The sequence below is a fragment of the Cryptomeria japonica genome, chromosome 5 (assembly GCF_030272615.1).
Source record: "Cryptomeria japonica chromosome 5, Sugi_1.0, whole genome shotgun sequence".
NCBI lineage: Eukaryota > Viridiplantae > Streptophyta > Pinopsida > Cupressales > Cupressaceae > Cryptomeria > Cryptomeria japonica.
In genome coordinates, this window is record NC_081409.1 from 67,780,367 (window position 1) to 67,803,283 (window position 22,917).

A 22,917-nucleotide genomic window follows, 5' to 3' on the forward strand; every position below is an offset into this window, starting at 1 on the left:
TAGCGAGGAAAAGCCATCCTCTTCCAAACCACTATAAATAATTGTATCCATGGTGAAAATTATGGATAACGTGTGCCGATTAGTTCATGCCGACACTATGTCTCCCCATAAACCTGTTTGATCAAATTTATTTGATCACTTGTAGGGCGTAACCCCTACCGACTGGGAGCCTTTTGTATTTACAGAGCTGAAGTGCCACATGTATGGCCGCATGAACGGATGCCCTCACTAGCACCTTTTTGTTTTAGAAGCCAAAATCCTTCTAGTTATTTGGGCAGGAGGTCGGACCTCTGGAGCGGCCCACACACATAAGCTTCTTAGTAGAGATACAAAGTTTGCCATGAGGAGTTTTCATGGGGACTGATGCTTGGCTGCCCCGAGAAGTGAGTGTCAAGGGTGGAACCAGTGGGGTCAAGCAGCTAAGTATCCGCTCTAAATAGCGTAGCCTCATGTGGGATCAACAACTATTGTCTTAGCCAACCATAAGAATTGTGCTTGTCTTATTTTGAACAATCAAACATTTCAAGACCAAACATCAAAACATTGTGTCTTTTATGTCTTCAAGTGTATGCAGAACAATTTTACATCAAACAACACACTTTTCTTTGAGTCATTTTGAATCTAAACACTTACAAACATTGAGTCCTCATCAACATTGTGTCCTCTTGTCATGAAAAACAGTCAAAAATTTCAGATTGGGTCACAACAAGCAACTTCACACATTGGAAAAATTGCACAAAGTTTTCAGAAACGCATCTGTGTTTGACAGAATAGCGTCTATGTCATCGAATCACATTTGTGAAGGGCAAAAACATGTCTGTGTTCTCTTGAACAACATTGCACTTACAAAATCTCATAAAGGCACCCGTGTCTGGCAGAACCACGTTTGTGTCATTTTAGCACATCTGTGAAGTATATAAGCATGTATGCGTTCAGAATTGAAAAACTTTTACAATCCAGCAAACAAGAACAGTCAATTTTAGACTTATTGAGCTTCCTAGGTTATCTCTATGGGTTTTCATCTAGCATTCAACCTACCTTTGCGTCTCACAAAGTTCATCATTGCTTTACACCTTGCATTACATTCACATTTGTCTAAACTTGAGTCAAAAGGTCACTTGCTTGTCCTCATCTTACTTTGTCAACATACTACATACAACAACATTTTTCTAAGTGGTCCCTCATCAAGGTCTATCGCCTTTGGGTCTCATTTGGTCTTACTTAGAGTCAAGGTCAACTTACCTCATCAAGAGAAACGATCATCTCTTTGGAAGTCACACCTACTCTACTAGATACATACCTCGTATTACACTTTGGACATTGCAAATACACCTCATATTCAATTACATTCCATCCAACTCTTGGTCTTCCATACTCTTTCCATTTTCATCTAGTCTCAAACATCTTTGTCAATACCTAGTTCATGGTTGAAACCCATTCCCAAAAATCTAGGAGAGAAGCTAAAGAGGTTCAAGAATCTGCAAACATGAGTGCCTATGAGTATGACAATGACGTCTTTTTCAATTCTGACCATAACACATTACCTGACATGGATGCCTAAAGAAACATTCCAAATGTTGATAACATGGACACTACAAACAACAATGATACACACAATGACAATATGGACAACATTTTATTACATTCAGCAGAAGTGGAAGACTCCATTATGGATCCCTGTTTTAATCAATTGGTTGAGGAAATAATGAGGAGAGATAGACAATATTTCTTACAAGTGATGGCACAAAGTGGAGCCAAGATCCCTCATGATTTTAACATGTCTCAAATAATGGAAAATCGACCTTTGCAACAACCTCACCTCACCATGGATCAAATGAGGCCTAATAGTGGAGGCAATAGAGGACCACATATGGTGACTGAATCACCATCATCTTTGTTTCAAAAACCTAAGGTCCCCCATACACATGGTCAAGCATATGATACTCACCTTCGCAGACCATTACGAAAGTCTTATGCAGAAAAATATGCTCAATCACATTCCAATGTTAAGGACCAACCACCAAAGCAATTGGATATCCAAAGGCATGTTCAAAATTTGGACACAAGGAAACCCCACGTCAAATTTGGGGGCAACACACTATAACAAACTCATGACATGCCTATAGAGTATGGTATACATGGACAAAATAGATATTCCATTCCTCATCATGACTCTATACCGTGTGGTCCATATACGCAGCATCATTATAGACCTCCTCCATATGAACATGTGTATGATCAATATCATCCATATATGCAGTATGTTCCTCCTCCACCCAGTGGTTCAAGTATGGGATATGGTCCAAGAAGTCAATCTCCACCTAAGAACAATTTGGAGCAACAAATTAAGGACTTACAAAAGAAAATGGAGGACATAAATACACCGAAGCCAACTTACACAATGAGAGACATATGTCCCTATCCATTTGACAAAAGCATTCCAATGCCTCCATTTCCTACACACTTTGTGACACCTAAGTTTGATAAGTATAGAGGAAAAGGAGATCCTAAGGCACATATAAGACAGTTTTTCATAGCTTGCATTGAGGTAGCAGCAGAAGAGACATGTTTGATGAGATTATTCCCACGAAGCTTAGGTGATCAAGCTATGGAATGGTTCTCCCAACTCCCACCTAGAATTAAGTCATGGGGTGACTTAGCAGAGGCATTTATCCAACATTTCTCATACAGCATAGAGACAGACATATCAATCACTACTTTGTGCAACACCAAACAAAGGATGGAGAATCTTTTTCATCATTTTTATAAAGATGGAGAAATCTAGCCAGCAGATGCTCTTGTGAAATTCCACAAAAACAAATGGTGGAGATGTTCACCCAGAATGTTAACAAAGACATTGGTTATGATCTAAGAAAAGCTTGGTTTTCCACCTTCAAGGACGTCATTGAGAAAGGCTTAGTGACAGAGAAGGTCCTAATTGAGCAAGGCATCGTCAAAATATTCAAAGAAAACAAAGAGGACTTTAAAGGAAAAGACAAGCCAAGATTTTGGAATAAAAACAAGAACACAGTCAATGATGGTGTTGTTGATGCCAATACAGTACGACCCAAAATCATTTTTTCTTGATCAATCTCTACAAACAATCAAGTGAATACTCAAACAACTTCCAAATCACGAAGGAAGTACACCCCATTGGGAGAACCACTTGAATCAGCTTTCAAGAAGCTAGTGGAAAACAAGATAATAACAATTCTAGATATGCCTCCATATGAGCCAAAGGTCAAACCAAATTGGTGGAATGATGATGAATACTGCGAATATCACAAAAGCAAGGGCCATAAAATAGGAAATTGTCATCGGCTGAAGAACATTATACAAGATCTCATTGATAGAGGTGACATTGAGATTGAAGGACACTCATCCAATCAAGAACATGAAATGTTTAAAGAACCATTCCCAAAACATGACAAGGGAAAAGCTAAAGCCATAGGTGAGTAGAGCAACTATACAAGAGCATCCTATAACTATGATTCAACTATTAATCACATTTCAATGGATAATTATGTCTCTACCATTATCATCAAGGACAAAATGCCTAAGAATTATACCCAAAGACCCAAGATTGTCCTAAAAGGCATTGGATCTTCTTCCGAACCTACCTCTGAATGTAATGTCACAACTCATCGAGGTAAATTCACCTTGCAAGGTACTCCATCTAAAAACACTGCTTCCTCATCAACCAAACCTGAGTATGACCTTGTAGAACAGTTAGGGAAGACACCCACACTTATCTCCTTCCTTGATCTCTTACACATATCCTTTGCACATAAGGCCATTCTTGACAAAACTTTGAGAGACACTATTGTCCCCACTGATCTGAATGTGGACCAGTTTCAAGCCATGGTGGAATACCTTTCTGTTCCACATTCTCTTACATTCACAAAATCTGATGAGGCATCTGTAAGCCAACCACATAATGCACCTTTACACGTTGAAGCCTTCCTACACAAACATTGAATAAAACTAGTCCTGATAGATGGAGGAGCTGGTCTCAACATTTGTACATTGAACACTCTTAAGCAATTGGGATATTCTGAAAAGACTATGAATTATATAAATAAAATTACCATCAAGGCATATGATGACAAAGAGCACTCATCCAAGGGCATAGTCACCTTACCTCTCAAAGTGGGGCCAGTTACAAAGGATGTGGTATGTCAAGTCCTTGATCTAGATCTCAGATACAACATACTCTTGGGATGCCCATGGATTCATGAGATGAGTGCAATACCATCTACATATCATCGATGTATCAAGTTTCCACACAATGGAGTTGAAGTGACTGTCAAGGCTAACCCAAATCCATTCATATATTGCAACAATCTGCAACCTAGATCAGAAATAACAATTCCAGTCAATCGAGAAGTTGTTCCTTCATCAGCATATGTTGATCTAGAATCCTTGAAAGCTTCTACATCAAAACAAGCAGAGATCAAAGAAAAGTTCAAGTTTAAAGACATGGGATGTGGTGAGTATATCTTTCATGTTGATCAACTCCCACTATCTCCTAAGGTATTCAGTCGATAAGAACAATCTATAAACAATTTGCAAGGAATTGGGTGTGAACCACCTAGTGTTGTGGCTACTAAGTCTGAATGCAAATCTCCTCTAGTGGTGCAAGCAACTCTTGATATCAATAGTCCTAAGAGTGGTTCCAACAAAGAATCTATTGAGCATATCGCCAACCCTCTTGAGAACTCACATAGCTTTACCATTTCATCCATTCATTCCATTTTCACTCCTCTCCCAGACTTGGATCAACAAGAATCACAAAAGCCTTACTAATTGGGGATCAAAAATCAAGCTTTGAAAAGAAAAATGTAAAAGTCAAAAATAAAGAGAAGTCCTTTAGTCCAAATCAAAATCAAAAGCTATTGGACTCTACAAAAATCAAGGTCAAGGATAAAAATCCTATGAAAGAAAAAGAGAAAGAGATGATCTCCCCTAATATAAAAATAACTAGGGGCAAAATTTCTAAAATTTCAAGTCAAAAAGCATACTTGTTGATCCTAAGTCTCCATCATGCCATCCTACTTTCACTTCTTTTCGCAATCATAAGCCTTCATTCCTCATCCACTTGTTCCACACATCATTTCCCTTCTGGTGATAGATCATGGACCTTTAATGGAGCTTCCTTGAGGGACTTTGTTGTTAGGGATGCCCAAACTTCTTTAGGTGACACGCATATGGCCCTACGCAGTCCACACATTAGTAATTTTATCTCAGTTCCTTTATCAAGGAAGACAGTCACTCGAGCTACACATCATTCAGTCAAGGAACAATGTAGTTACAATCATAAGGTAAAGTCTCACACATTTGAGGTAGGTAACTTAGTTCTAAAAGAAAATCCTAAAAATCAACAAGACAAACAGAAGGACAAGTTCGAACCAAAATGGCTTGGTCCTTACATCATTACAACGGCCTATGGATCCAGTGCATATCAGCTTTCAACTCCAAATGGCGATTTGGAGGATCCTATCAATAGCATGCACCTTCACAAGTTTTACAAATAGCTCTTCAGAATATCCTAATTCAAAAATACAAAAAAATACAAAAAAATCAAAAAATACAAAAAATACAAAAAAAACAAAAAAATTCAAAAATACAAAAAAAATAAAAAAAATTCAAAAAATACCAAAAAATCATAAAAATAAAAAATCATTACTTGGTGAAAACCTGGCAAATAGGCGCCTTGTGACATAAAAAAAAATTGAAAAAAAGAAAAATATTTTCGTCCAATGATGAAAACCACTTTGGTGGTGCCCTGGGCAAGTACCATGGTGAAAACTGGGTCACCGACGCCATGCGTAGAGACATTGCTCCTCCCTCCTTCAGGATTCTCTTTCATCACTTCACTTTGCACACACTCACAACCTCTTCATCCATAATAAACTTACCCATTCCCATCATGGCTTGTTATTGATCTACCTAAAATTGGTTAGTCATTCATACTAAACCTTCCTTTTCACCCCTTTCCATCCATAATAAATTAGACCCTATCTGTGGCTAAGGCAAATCCTATGTCTAGTGATGGGTGTGGAACTAAGAGCTTCACATGTTTCGAGGAGTATAGTTTCTTCCAATTTTCTTTAGTCTATCCATGCACAATCCATAATAAAGCAACACTTGCATCACCAATCCGCAATAAAGTTCTGTCTTCTTCGCAATAAAGTATCAGTTTCATGGATTCAGTCAGTTTCAGATGAGACACAACAGCAACAATGGGCTTCAAATAAATCAAATCTTTCAACAAACTTAGACAACATTATGGTTCAATGCTATCTATCCTTTTGTGAAAATAACATTGTGACCACAATCAAATAGACTTATACAAGTGACAAGAGACACTAAACTTGAGGACTACAGTGGATGTTGGTGTCGATTCTTGGTTTTCTTTTAATTTTTATCTTTTTGGTGACATGTCTTTTAGCTTTTCCGGGATGTCTCTGACTAGATATTTTATCTCCAGGATGTCTTTGACTAGAAAGGCGAGGATGGGGTATCATCACCTATTTTTCTTTGCTGTATGTGGATGGTCTCTTAGTAATGCTATGAATTGTCCAAGGATATGAGGAGATTGTGAGTCTAGTATGAACTGGGGCATTCCTTGTTTGCAACTATCTTATCTCCATGCAAACGGGTACAATGACTTTATGGGTCGAACATATATCTGGATTGTCATAACCTACTTGCCATAATAAAGCTCAATGATGATAATGCACAAGAAGCTCTTTTCACTTTCATATATTCTATCTTATATCCCCCTTTCTTGATTGACCTCCATTGTCCTTCTTGAGTCAGTGTAGCCTGCTATCACATGACTGAGTATAATGACACGCCAAAAATATTTGCATTTCATGTAGTTTGCACTTGCATTATCACATATTAAGCATTTCATACATACATATAGATATCACAATTACATCACATCCTGCACACAACACATGTTAGCATGTTTTACATTCTCATCATGTAAATAGTTATTTGCATTATCATATTCATCTGCATTTCATACATTCACATTTACATTTGCATAACATATTAAAAACATAAACGAACAAAAATATATTGCATTCCATCATGTACATATTTGCATCCATATCACAAAATCATCATCATAAAACATATAGAAGCATCACATAGGTACACATACATATAGCAGCCGCAAAGATGAATCATCTCATATATATATCAAAATCATAAGTGTCATGATACAATGATGCCAAAATACATATGGCTACAAAATCACCTGATGGTGTCTACATCATCATACAAACATGGTACAAAAACTAATACATACAAAGCCCTCTAAGGATATGATGAACTCACTCCCTCAGAGCCGGCTAGCCTCAATGGAGTCTGAGCCTTGGAAGGACCCACCCCAGGATCATCTCTCCTGCCCCCTCCATCTATTGGTGGTGGAGGACCCATGACCCCACTGCTAGATGCCTGTCTCCTGTCTCTCCCTCCAATGGTCATCGTAATCCATGATGGTCTCTAGAAGCTCCTAGGCTGGTGATCTGGTGGCACCACTCCATAGTATAGGTCTCGCCAGTAAGCTATCTCCTCCCCTACCCACAGAACATAGGCGTATTTGGCCCTTGTGTCCTCTGCTACCTACCTCCCTGCCCTCAGTGTTGTCTCAGCCTTCATATAGCGCTAAATAGCCTGATCTCGCTCCCTCTCAGTGTCCCTCAGTTGTGTCCTGAGCTTGGCCCCATCCCTCTCCAGATCCTAGATCTCAACTGCCTGTCACTAGCAGATCTCCCTCAAGGATAGTCTCTCATCCTCCTCCTATCCTCCTCCTCCCCCATCCCACAACCAACCCTCGTATCACCCTATCCGGATAGAGGAACCCCTTAATCACTTCTTCCAACATCGTTGGTAGCGCCAATCCTATATGTGTCATGGTATCCCAAGCCACGTGTCCTGCTCTCATCTCTAGTCTTGGATCTTGGAACACTTGTCTCAATGCATCCCTGTCTCCCTCTCGATCATAAGGAACTAACTCCCCATCGATCGGTATCCTCAGTATCCTATATACATCCTCCAAGGTACTGTCATCTCACCCATCAACAAATGAAAAGTGCAAGTCTCTGAGTGCCATCTCTCAGCTAATGCAGTCAGCAATCCCATATTTGCCTGAAACTCAGACACATACATAATATGTCGCAAGCCCATAGCCTAAACCACTACTCTCTCCTCAACTGTCAGCTCTGCTCACAAACTCTGAGTCAACGGGAATCTCTCTCATGACTCCAGCATAGGTAGGTCCTCCTCCAGTCAAGCAAATCAACTATGCCAATCATAGTGGCATTCCCTGTTCATCACAAAATGCTACTTTTTATCCTAGTGCTTATGGTACTCTATTCTAGTGACACTCCCTATTCATCACAAAGTGTTGTCATTTATCCTAGTGGCACTCCCTGTTCATCACAAAGTGTTGTTGTTTATCATAGTGGTACTCCCTGTTCATCACAAAGTACTGCATTTTTTTTGCACTCCCTGTTCATCACAAAGTGCTACTCTTTTTAGTACTCCTTGTTCATCACAAAGTACTATGTTTTGGCATTCCCTATTCATCACAAAGTGTCTTGATCTATCTTATCCTAGGGCCTCTGCTTGAGTGTATCCTCTTGAGTTGTTTCCTAATTGGCAACATATGTTCTATCACATAATTGTCAATCCTAGCCCTATCTGCTATCCTAGTCTTCCTTAGAGGACCTGCTTGAGTGTATCCTCTCAGCAGCTTATCCAATCGACAGCGTATGTTCATCATAGAACTGTCGATTCGACCTAGAAGACATAAACGCGCTTACATACTGCACATACGCGTCTGCTCTACACAGACGTGCCTGACATACATAGACATGCCTCTACTCTATATAGATGAGCCCATATAGCATAAACTCACCTACACAATGTAGACGCGCTTGCATTTGACACAAACGCCTCTGCATTCATAGACGAACCTGGCACAAACACAGATGCACCTAGCCAACCCAGACGCGGCTGGCACAAGCACAGACGAGCCTTACCTTTTTTACCCCGCTTGACATTTTTTCTAGACCTACCTAGAGCGCATTTATTTCACCACCTAACATGCATATATGACAACATTTATTGCGACAAAGTACAAGGAGGTTTTGTGGTACTTACTGGCTCTCCTACATATGTTGGCCTCTGAAATAGGCGAACGTGATCGAATCTGTGAACCAATGCCATCGTTGTTTCTCTATTCTCTCTCTGCACTCTGATCTCTTGGATATGCGGATGACAATGAGGATGTTTTCCCCTCATGGTCTATCTTATAGACTGCCCTCACCCTAGCCCTAGCCCTAGTCTCCCGAGTCAGTCTTATTTATCCCGTGACTCTGTCACTCTATCTGGTAAGTCCATTCTAGCCTTTCTTTCTTATCAAGAGATTGTCTGCGATCTTTCTAGACATTCTCATCCAATCTCTCGAGGGGATATATCATTCCCATCTTGGGGAAACTTTGTATCAGTTTATCTTATCTTCTTTGAAACAAGGCGACAAGCTGCATTGTCTCAAAGAGGGGAAAAATGTAGACACCTAAAATTGTCCTGTCTAATTAAATAAATATTTTATTTATTTAATTATTTTAGCCTAACTCTTCTATTAATTGAATGAATCTTTATTTATTTAATTAATTCATTTATCCTCTTCTAGCCTTATTTCTCATTTAAATAAATACATTTATTTATTTAAATTATCCTTTTCCTAAATTAAATAAATACTTTTATTTATTTAATTATCCCACTTCTTCTATTAATTAAATAAATCTTTATTTATTTAATTAATTCATTAACCTTTTCCACCCATGACACATGTCATTCATCTCTTAATTCCTACACTACCTACCCTCTCATTATTTTCTTATTTTCTCTACCTACCCTCTAATCTTAGCTAACCATGTATCTTTTACACCTCTTAATCTTATCCCTCCATTTCTTATGGTGTCTTATATATAAGGAGATGCTTCCTTCATTATCAAACCCTACTCGACTACTCTATGCTTTGGAACTTTCATATGTGATCAAGCCTACTTGCAACCACATTTCCGTTCTTTGTTGAGCTCTTGTGCATACATAAAATATGAGAGCAAATATATCAAGCAAGATCAATGGAGATAGGAAGAATGGAGATCCAAACCCTATTGGACATGTGATGGTATAATCTTTGTGATTTCATTTGATTTGCATTGTCTTAGGTAATCTTCATATGTAATGGTGGATCTTTGTTGTTGTTAGACAGGGGTATTGTGGTTGAATTCATTTAGTCTTTCAATATTGTTGTTTCCACTTTTCACCATATACAGCATGATCTTGTCATCCTTAGTTTGGTACTCATCATTTACCTTCCTAATAACCACTTGTGAATCTCCATAGATGAGAATATCAGTGATGCTTCACTGAATAGCTATTTTTAGACCAATGATGTGACCTTCATATTCGGAAATATTTTTTGTACATGGAAAGGATATTTTGAATGATTTGGGTATGAGATCCTCGTATGGAGTTACAAATAGGAAACCTACCCCCGATCCTTTTTGTGTATGTGAACCATCAAAATAAAGCTTATGTTTTATTGTGATTGTGCAAACATATTCATCTGGAAATTTTGTGACCAATGGATGGTTATCGACTAGGGGTGTTTCTACTAGTTGGTCTACAATGACTTGTCTTTCGATGGCCTTTCTGTCTACATGTTGAATATAAAACTAAATGAGTAACATGACCCACTTATCCATACGACCAATAAGGGTCATCTTTGATAATGGGTACTTCAGGGGATCAATCTCGCATATGAACTTGACGATGTGACTTAACATGTAGTGTCAGAGTTTTTGTGAACAAAAGATGACAACCAAACATGCTTTTTCCATAGGTGAGTAATTGAGCTTATATCCCACCAGGGTTCGACTAATATAATAAATGGCTTGTTCTTTTCCCTAATCATCATGTTGGGAAAGGAGTTCCCCACTGCAGCTAGAGTAACTTAGATATATAGAAGCAAAGCTTATCTTGGAATTGGTGGCATTAGAACTAGGGGATCATGGGCCAAGTATTCCTTTATCTTGTCAAATTCTTGTTGGCATTGGGCATCTCACTTAAAATTCTCACCTTTTATAAGAAGATGAGTGAATGGTTGGCATTCAATTGCAAGTTGAGTGATGAAGCGTTGGACATATTGTAACTTTCCTTGGAGGGTGCGCAAATTCTTTAGTGTTCTAGGGGGCATTTCTAAGATTGCTTTAAGTTTCTTGGGGTCGATCTTGATGCCATGTCTGGAAACAATGAATCCTAGGAGCTTACCTAATGTAACTCCAAACACATTTTTTAGGGTTTAAGCACAACTTATACTTAGCCAGACGCTCAAATATCTACTCAAGAATAGCTAGATATTTTTCTCTTATCCTTGATTTGTACCCAATATGTCATTGACATAATTATCCAGTATCTTATGCATAAGGTCATCGAAAATCACTATCATGGCATGTTGATAGGTAGTGTCTACATTCTTGAGACCAAATGGCATGACCTGATAACAAAAAAATTTATAGGGAGTGGTAAACAAAGTTTTATGTTGATCTTCTTCTATGATATTTATCTGATTATACCCAGAAAAACAATCCATGAGAGAGAATTTCATGTCCTATTATGAAAGCGACAAGGAAGTTGATGTTAGGAAATGGAAAGTCATCTTTAGGATAGGCTTTGTTAAGGTCTCTGAAATTTGTACACACTCTAATGTCACCACTAGGTTTGGAAATAGGTACCATGTCAGAGATCCATTCTAAGTAATCAATTGGTCAAATGAACTTGACTTCTAGTACAATTTTTCCAACTCTTCTTTGACCAATAGTGTAATTCAAGGATGCGTCTTCTAGAGTTTTTGTTTAACAGGTTTGGCATTTAAATCAACCACTAAGTGATTTACTACAAGCTCAAGTTTGAGGCTAGGCATGTCTTTGTAGGACCATGCAAAGTTGATAGGCCACTTATTAAGGATCTGGGAGAAAACTCAAAACTCTTTGTTGGATAGGGAAGTAGCCACATGAATGATACATGACTTTTCTATAGCCCCCAAGTTTATTTATGTCATCTCATCTATTAGGACTGGTGATCTTTTAGGAACATTCATGTCAATTAGGGGAAGGGGAGTCCTCATCCTCTGGCGCCTTAGAGAGGTTTTCACTAGAAGATACACCCTTTTTTTTTACGATTTTATGGTCTATAGGTGCCTTCAAAAGATTTTCTCTAGTAGAATCTTGATCTCTTAATTATTTTTCACTTTTGTTGTTAAGAATCCCCTCTTCCCTGAAGTAGCCTTGAGGATCTAACTTGTATATTGTATTCTAAGCTGGATGATAGTATGGTGCATACTCAATTGCCCCCAGGAACTTGAGGAGTGCTACATAATTTTGGAATGTGTCAAGGTGTGCAATAGTTTAACCCCAAGCAATGAGTTCGAGATGGCAAAGTGGGAGATCAATTAGGAAAATAGATGTATCAAAGAGGGTGCTTGTGCCAAAGGTCGAGGAGTTATCTATATCATCATCATACACTTATTTGAAAACCTCCACAGGCATATCTTCGGTATGGACCGAAATGTTTTCATTATTTCTGGAAGTGTCTGCTAAAGTCAAAGCTTCATGGGAGAGACGTCCAAAACTAAGCCTTGATGAAAAACATTGGAGCTGGATCAATAGGTCTTTTGATTCCATGTTCTTCTTGCCCCAATCCTTCACCTTAATAATCCCATTTCTTGGTAACCAATTTGTGAGCTACTAGATATTTCTCTTTGAAGAGATTAAGACAGGTATCATTATCGACAAAGACATCTCTAAAAAGCCACTGATTGATATCTCCTTCTATGACTTCATGATTGAGTTCACCATGAGATTGGAATGTGGTAGATCCACATTTTCTAACCATGAATTATTTCTTCTTCTATTTTTTGGTGGGTTTTCCATGAGAATGAGGATCTAGGGCTAGAGCACCCACTGTGAAGGTTCCTTATAAAGAATACTCGCTATAGTCAGCATCATTGAACTTAAGTTGGGAGAAAGGGGATGAGATGGAAGTTTTCTCTTTAGCAATGGTGAGTATGGAATTAGGGTCAACATATGAGGATGATGAGGTGGCATGAGGAGTTTTAATGTTGATACCTAGGCAGTGGTGTGAATATGGTGAGGAAGCCTCAAGGGAACAACAATACTAGAATGGTTGTGTGTTGCCACGAATAGTGATTTCATAGCCTTGATATGGTACTCGAATGGTTGAGCGTTGCCACAAATAGTGATTTCACAACCTTGATATGGAAATTTGAGGCACTGATGATAAGTGCAAGGGATGACTTACATGGCATGGATCCATGGGCAACTGAGGATGATGTTAAATGGAAAGTCAAGATCAATGATGTGGAACAACGTACTTATGTTATTGGGCCCACCTGAATAGGGAGATTGATAATTCCCATTTAGCTTCTCTCAACATTATCATATGCCTTAATGGTGATGCATTGATTATGCATATCCACTACAGTATACCCCACTTGAGTAAGAAACTTCAATATATAAATATTCAAGGTAGAACCATTATCGATCAAGACTCACTTTACCTTGTAGTGTTTGACAATGGCCTTGATATTGAGCAGACATATATGATTGGGATCGGGAACCATAACATCAGATTGTGTGAAGCTCAGATGGTATGTAGAAGATAGGTGCGCTACCATGGCTTGGAAATGTGTAGGGTCTATGTTGCTAGGAACACTAGCCTCTTGCAATGTGTTGGTTCCCAAATCAATAGATCCCCAAACCCTAAAGACTTAGCCATGTTCCCATCAACAGACCTAAGGTCGGATTTGGCCAACAAACGAGATTCAGTTGTTGGGTTGCAATCTCCTGCACTTTTAGCACTGCAAGACCAAGGCGGGTAGACCTAAATAATGCCTCAAGATTCTACATTTACATATAGTTTGACATTGTTACATTAAATAGATATCTCAATGAAAATATACCAAGGAAAGGCTGATAAACTTTTGGTTCTGGCTACAACCTCGGTTTACTTGTTTCATACATGCATTGAGATTGATTATCTAATCTAACAACTACTCCTACTGCAGAAATATAATAGGTGAAACAAGAATGCAGAAAGAAACGGGAAATATAAAAGGTGAAATAAGAATGGTTCTGAAAACATAAACTTGATCAGTGCCTACCTAGGGTAAACAGAGTCCAATTCACAAAATATCAACACTTGCTATGAAACACATTCATTAAACATTTGAACATATTATGACTTGCATAATCTGTTCTGAAAACCATAATAGAATGACTGATATTATCAATCAAACACACATTGTAGTAATCTAAACATAAACTTTAACTCTTTCATTAAAAGAGACCCACATCCATATTACACATTCTTACTTAAGGAAGACAAATTTAAATATCATTAATATAAAAGTTCATCCAACATGTGGACAGAAAATATGAGACAACCAAAAAAATGATCTTCATTCATTAATCATCAAAATATAAGTTTACATTTCAAGTGGACATATGTAGAGAGGAAATGTTCACTCTTCTATGTATTCCTTTTGGCCTATTACATACTATTTTATAAAAAATTTAGAATCAGAACCCAGTCATAATGGCCCTGAATTCCCTTTTATAATAAAAAGGGAGCAAAATAAGCTTCAGGCTAACTTGTGACACATGTCAAAATCCTATGGATACAAAAATATCTACAGATTTGCCTCACATGCCAGTCTTCATGGCTCATTAATTGCAATTGATGTGAGGACTAAATCTAGAAACTGGAACCCCATCACTGGTTAATGTTGTTAGGTGGTCCTTCTTGTACTTGAACTGACTTTCATGGAGGTTTAGATTTTGGAAGTTGGGGCAGATTCATATGGACAGGTTTCAAGTAGTTGAATCTTCTAATCAGCTCACCAGAATTAATAACCTGCATGGAAAAAATAAAAAAGGATATACAAAAATTGATGCAACCTTTATTATACATCTTCGGGTTGATCCTCCTCCAACAAGCAATAATTTTGCGCCAAAATTCAACCTCATTGGTTGTCCAGACAAAAGATCTCAATCCTTCCAATTTTCTTATTGCCTCTTTTTTCCTGGGAGGAGGTACACTGATAGCTTCTAATATAAACTTATGATATAAAGAATCCATATAAATAATTTTATCAATAATCAAATGATAGGCATTCTCCTAATTTGGTATATTAGACAATGTATCAAGGACTAGATTTATTGCTGATTTAAAATCCTCTTTCCATGCAGCAAGATTTTTCACTTGCCCCTCATTTGTCAAAAATGTGGGAATGTCCCACTTTTGCAGGCCCTTAAATGACCCTATCTTCTTTGTCAATGCTTTATTTTCTTCCTCCATGTGAGGGAGCTCTTTGATCAATACTACACTTTTTCCATGTGGCCCCCCACAAATGAAGGTGCCTTATGGTCATTCTTAATTGCTAAAAGAATTTATTTTAATTGTTGGCCCTTTGGGAACCATGTAGTCCTGATATGCTGGAAGAATGAAAGAATTTCATCAATTTGCTCACTCAATTGTGACACCAAAGAATAGGAGGCGTGGACCTCATCAAGCTTATTTAGGACTATAATTGAAATCTGCAAAATTGTAGACCTCCTAATCTCTAAATAGTTTTTCTCAGCCTCATCCTTTGCCTTTTGTATCTCCTCCCTCATCTTTTCCAACTCCTCAGGGCTGGGACCCACTGATGATGTTATATTTCTCTCATCCAATTCAACCTTTAACTTGGAATTTTCAATGAATATCCTCCTATGATCAATATTAAGGGCCACGTGTAAGGCCTTAAGCCTTTCATGTTGATTTTCCTTCTCTTCTAGAACTATTTTGACAAAATGGGTTGCATGCATTGACATAGTGGCAGCCTCTAATGAAGTTGTGTCAGCCATAGTCTTTATGACTACATAGCCTATTTTATGTTCTACCCCCTACAAAACTACAAGCTTATCTGTGTTGGGTGCCCTATGTTGACAAAAACAGTGAAGGAAAACTAAGAGGGGGGGTGAATCAGTTTTCACCAGATCTACAAACTTAACCACAAAAAAAGATCTAATAAATTTCAGCAATAACAAAGATAAGCAAGTAGATACCACAACACACAACACCAAGATTTTGGCGTGGAAAACCCGGTTAAGGGAAAAACCACGGTGGGAACTTACCCACAATAAGATGATACTCCATAGTAGTATGTGTAAATATTACAATGGGGAATGCACATGCATTCAGACACACTACCTAGAGCTCACTGCTCAAACGATAATGACCTGAAGGGCTACAACCCTCAAGGAAGTCTCATTGACTTACAATAAGATTCGAACTACAATCTGGAAGGAATGAACTAAAAGAATAGCATCTCCAAATGCCTGATGATTGTTCCAGGTAAGCACAATTGTCTTCTCTGCAACACCAATCTCTGCTCAATCACAATGTCAAAGGATGAATCACTTGTTCACACATACACCACTCTTTGATAATGCAGACACAACCATGATACCCAAATTACATGACAATACCACCTATTTATAGAATTCATCAACCTTGACAACAAGGTCGACTAAACCCTCAACTCACAATTACAAAATTATATTACATGATATAAAGATCAACCACCGGACCAATATAATGATATACATGACATAACATTGACCTAAACCAAATTCCCAAATGCTCATCATCATCAATAATCGCGCCAAGATCAACCGCAACATGCTACATCACTAAGAAAACCACAGAATATGAAGAACATCACCGAATCAGCAAAATCACCAAGAACTCACACAACGATCAATGCAGATCATCAAAACAAATAGGACATGCTTAGGAAACATTGCCAAGCATGTTAGAATCATCAACAATAGCTGCACCAACACCACTTATCAAATCTTCATCGATCAACATCTGAAACTCAAGAACACACAAACAGCAGCAACTGTTACGAAGAAAAGATAACATGAGGAGCACTAAAACATGAACCATCTAAAATGAAGATACACAAGATCATCCAAAAAAATATCTCAAAATCTCATCTCAAGGTCTGATCACACCGGAATATAATGGAGGAAATATTGAACTCTGCAAAGCACTGATCAAAAAAAAAAAACTGCAAAACCGGATCATCTGATATGATCAATTAAGCTTTTTGGATCACCAAAGCCAATATAGAAGAATATAATGATACTAGAAATACTCCATACACCAAACCATGATCCCAATAAACCAATATGTAATCACCGGAGCAGGAATATGTTGACATCAATGACAACAACATATCCTAGCAACAGTAATGTCAAACACCCTAGACCACAAAGAAAAAAATTTCACACTTGGATTGACCCCGGATCCATGCTCTCTAAACTCTTGTGCATATATGGGGTCTTCTTATCTCATCACTTGATCCAAAACAAAAAAAATTCTCAAGGTCCCAACCAGGTACCAAGAGGATGCTACTCTTTCTAACTAATTCCCTACCTTCTTGGGGAGTGCATTTGATATTATTTTTATCAAAATTCTTAATTCCTTCTTTAGATAAATCTTTTAATTATTCTCTTACCCAAAAATATTTGAATTCATCCATGTTGATGAAATTGACATTAGTCATGAATATTTTAGAGGTAATTACCCTCTCATTTGTGACCTCATCCTCTGGGATTATACTGGGGATGATTTCCCTGTCCAAATCCACCAACACCTCTACAACTTCATCTCCTCTAAAGGCATCATTGGGGAGGGGAAGGTGGTGGCACACTAGAATCAATTTCTTCTTTAGTTACATCAACAAAATATGAGATTCTAGGCTTCCCCTTTTCAGTTTTTCTTATTACCCCTATAGCTAGTTGTTTTGTCTCTTGAGGGCCCTGTTGGTGTGCATTTTGTGAGGACTCCCCTGTTAGGATTGTCTTTCCTTTATACACCACAGAGGGATCATATGCAAGACTCTCCTCAGGGACTCTGTTAGGTTGCTTAGCTTGTCTTTGAGCCAGGTCTTTTGTGATCAATTCATCAAATGCTCTGACTTTGAAGGACATCCTAGCAAAGTCATTATGAATGTTCATAAAAAATCCCTAGAATTTAGGGTCTTCCTCTCTCCTTTCTCTTCCAATTTATTTAAATAATCCCACTTTCTCCTTATTTGTAGGGCTTCCAAGGGAGTGGAATTTCTAACTAGATCCTCCCTTTTTTTAAAGTGGTAAGTGAAACCCCTCACTCTTAGCTTATTCACCCTTACATAATTGATATATCCCTTCGGGTCAAATTTTGTAGCTTGGACAACTTTTAGCCTATAATTATTCACAAGGAAATCTTGCACTTTATCAAGGGTGTCACATCCCACACTAAATTCATTGTATTTCATCACTCGGGGAAGGTGTTGCCCTTTCTTCTATGTTCTTATTTGGTCCCTTTCTGACCACAGCATTTTCCAAATGAATTCAATGAATGCAAGTCTCTAAGAAATTGTAATGGGCAACATATAACGGGCCTAATCGCACTCATATACCCTAATCAATGTACAATTGGAGTAGAAGAAGAAATCCCCAAAATTGTGGGTGAATGCACCCTCAAGGTACACAGTGTTATCAGCTTGAGAACTCCTGACCCTCAAAATCTTTATTATATCTTGTGGGAGCCTAGTTAATGTAACTCCCATCATCATTAGGACCTCATGGAAAAACAATCAAAGAATGCCTTGTAATCAGTAACCTTGGACCCTTCGTCCCACATCTAAGTCCATCTTTGCACTGGTAAGCTTGTATGTGACCTTGGATCAAAAAGATTTAACTTCAAGGACTCCTCCCATCCAGTCCTATTTTAATAAAGAATTAAGTGGCACAACAAGGAATAATGTTTGAATTTTAAACCCTCCTTAGGGTTCCTTGCTTTCATTATCCCCTCATGCAATTTATCCTAAATGATCTTAGAAAAATCATATAATTCATTGGTGTCTGAGTGTTGGATCCTTATTGCCATCATCATAAACTCCACAGGCATAATTGTCAACCCGCAATCCTCACCCAAAATTTGACAGAGAGCATAGTAAGTTTTAGTAAAATAATCTTCAAAAAGGGTCAAACTGAAAGGCTCCCTCCCTCTCTAATTCCAAGAGATAACTTTTTCCTCCTTTGAACAACTTCCTCAAGAAAAGAGACAATTTTTTTTGTCTATAGAATTCCTTTTTAGCGTATTATTATTTTATTAGCCTATCTTTATTTATGCCTCTAAGGTCACTCCTATCCAGATTAAAACATTTGATTATGGCCTCTTTCGTAACATCTACTAACAGATGGCCATATGCCCTTTTCACATTCATGCTTTGAGGGTGATAATTCTTGCCCAACTCTCTGCTCAGCATGGGCTCAACAAAAACATTTAGGACCACCAGTTTTCCCAAATCGAACCTCCATGGATTTGACATTGGGATGGACTTGTCTGTGTTTCTGTAAAACTATTAAAAGATGTCCCATCCTTGGTCATTGGTATGGGCATCCCTCCATCCAGATTTCCTATCATTGCATGCAACTTTAAGGTTATCCTGCATGGTTGAACCTTGGAATAAATCAAGGAGGTCCTGATGAAGACTCCCCCCCTCCCTCTTCTTCCACTAATCCATTTCTTCTAATTTCTCCTCTACCTACTTAGCAAATTATTTTGTTGTCTTTGATGGGGCAAGTGGAGTTGAGGCTTCTGTAAGCTGTTCAGATTGGGTGGGAGTTGGCTCTTCTTCTGCGAGAGTCTACTTGGTTTTCTTAGTAGCCCTAAGGGTTACCTTCTTGGTAGGGTTCTTTTTCCTTTTGGGTTCTAAGGACTCCTCATGTGGGCATGAGCCCTCAACTTATGGATCCTCTGTAGGGGAAGCCTCTGCAGATACGTTTTAGGTAGAGGGCTTAACACTAGATCCCTTCCTCTTTTGAGTGGGCTTCTTGGCTTTTGAGGGAGGGCTTGGATCATTAGAAGACTCTTCATTAGTTAAAACTACAACCTTCTTAGATACCCTCTTTCTTTTAGCTTTAGGAGGGTTTTCTTTTGGTGGAGCACTCGACTCTGGCTCAAGAGAAGAACGAGGTCTGGTTGTGGGGATGGACGCTACAATAGGTGTGTTAGCAATCTCTGGCATGGCGTGGACTCTAGTTAACGGGATGGTGTGGGTGATTTCAAGAATGGAAGAGCCTATTGTCACTTCAGAGGTCTTTGCAGTGAATGAGGAGGGGGTATTCTCAGCAGATGATGTTGTTGCAATGCTTCTTAATAGAGGAATATGACACAATTCTAAAAAAAAAATGAAACCCTCTCGCAACTATGGCAAGAAACACAACTTTATCTCTCTAAAGCCCAGCCTAAATAGCTAAAAACTCTCTACATAATGCAAATTAATGGCTTAGAATTGAATTACTAGTTTTTTGGGGCGCAATTCAGTCACTCTGAATGCACTAGTTTTCTCTTAGCTCGCTCTTCATTGCTCTGATTGCTCTTTGAATGTCGGGTGCGCGAGAATACCCTCAAATTTTGCTTTTATGGCGCATAGGTTGATTTCCATTAATTCCTGCATGCATGGCGTATCAGGTTGGTGGCTCTAAACTTTGAATTTAATCATTGATGCATAGATGGAAGGTTGTGATCATCCTTCGATTGTCCTTTGGTTGCTGACATGGAATATAGGACTCATCTCCCGTCACCCTTAACCAATTTTGATTATCAAAGCTTTGTCATCCTTTGAATTTACCCATGCGGGATAGCGAGGAGACATACATATCTCATCCCTAGTTGCATTGCATCACCTTTTGGGTTTTGTTCATCCTCATGCAAGGAGAATCATGATTTTCATCTCATACATCTCATTGTCCTGCAACGCATCATTTTCTTCACTTAAGAGGACCTATCACCCTTTCACCCTGCACCTAGTTTTTTTGTTGCGGGATAGTGGGGACAATTGTTTCCCCATCTTCCTTTTATCCCATGTCACACTTCACGGGCCTCCTTTATCCTCACTGGGTAACACTCACTTGTCATTTACAAATTCCCTGTTGTCCCGCTAGTCACTTTATTTATCCTTATGTATTTCAATTTCTCTCCCCTTTATAGTTTTTGTTCTCCACTGGGTGTGAGATGGCGAGGAGTATTAAATTCCTTAGCCATCCTTTTCCCACACCATTTTCATTCGTTGTATGGGAACTTGGTGGGGTAAGAGTTTCCTTTGATCATCATTGTTCCCGCCAACCTGAGCGGGCATCACTTTTCAGCCTTGTACCACGCAGAACTCTCAATCATTGATTTATCTTTTATAAATGTGGGATAACAAGAAGAACATATTTATCTAGCATTTTTCTCCTTGCATCACTCTCAGCTAGGGCATTTCATCCTTGTGGGGTAAGAACATCATTAATTCTTCACTCTTCCCGTTACCCCGCATAGGGTTCTTGTATCTTCTCTTTTTCTCAGACAAAGAAACCATTGATGGTCCCATGGGATAGCGAGGACATTTTTTCTCACATGTAGCCTTATCCCTCAACCTCAATAAATGCAACCTATGACTCTTGTGGGGTAAATTTCCAAATACAATTCCACAGTCCCTTCTGTCCCAAAAGGAGTATTTATCTTCAACTTCATCTAAATGACACCGTGTGGGGTAACTTGCCTTTGTTTCTACTAATAATTCCTTATCCCACACAGGTAGATTTTCAAGTGTGGAGGTTGCACGAGGCAAATCCTCTCCTTAAAGATAACACTCCCCATTGCCCCATGTGGGTAGAGACTGTGACATGTGATCTTCATGGGGTAAGCCACCTAAGTGCATTAAAGAAGATCCCGCCATCTCATGTGGCTAGACATCAGAGCTCCAACTTAAGTGGAATTATTCTACATGTGGAGACTTTTAAAGAGTAAGAGGGCCATGGTTGGGGTGCACACTAGGACATAAAGACATAGATATTTTAACCGTAGACAACACAGCCTAAAGAATATTTATTTGATGCAACTGGATAGACCCACTAGGTATGATATAAGGGGTGGGTAACCACATGATTGAGGATACTGTCAGCAATAAATTAAAAAGGACATACCTACTATCACCATTCAACTCAAGAATATAATGAAGATAGGGGTTTTTTGAAAAATATAGCTAGTAGCCTAAAATCCTACCTATCAAAGCCACTTAAGAAGCCAAAACACAGATAAGGGAAAAATTTTGAACATCTCCAACACAGTGCATGAGTGAGAATATTCAAATGAGTAGGTGAAGCTTTCAGCAAATCCAAGATGTAGATTTGTGTAAGGGTCTTCCCTAAATGCTCAAGAATTTTATGTTGCGTGGACTTGGGAACTTGAGGTGTGGTAGGAGCTAGGGCCTCGAGAACTATCATGTGAGCCCTTCCGGTGGTTGTTGCGCACTAAGTGTCATCTCCTTTAACATGATTTATATTGATAAGATCCTCTGAATGGGAAATCCAACATATTCATGCTACCATAATCGAATGACGCATTATTGTAATTGATATTGTTGGTAGTACGAGATTGACTAGCATTAGATGTACTAGCTTCTACCTGATGCTTGGGAAGAGCATCTTTATGCATGTGTAGATAAATAATTATCTAACTTTCCTGTGACAAGATCAACATTAATTTTTCCCTAGTCAATGAGGTCTTAAACCAGGAGCTTCAACTTAATTCACTTGTTCATGGCATTACCCTTGATACGATGATAAGCACAATAATTGTTTTCCTTACACCAATTAGACTTAGGCTTGGACTCGTCAAATGGTTATGTTTATGGATATACAACCATATTATGCTACTCCATGCATT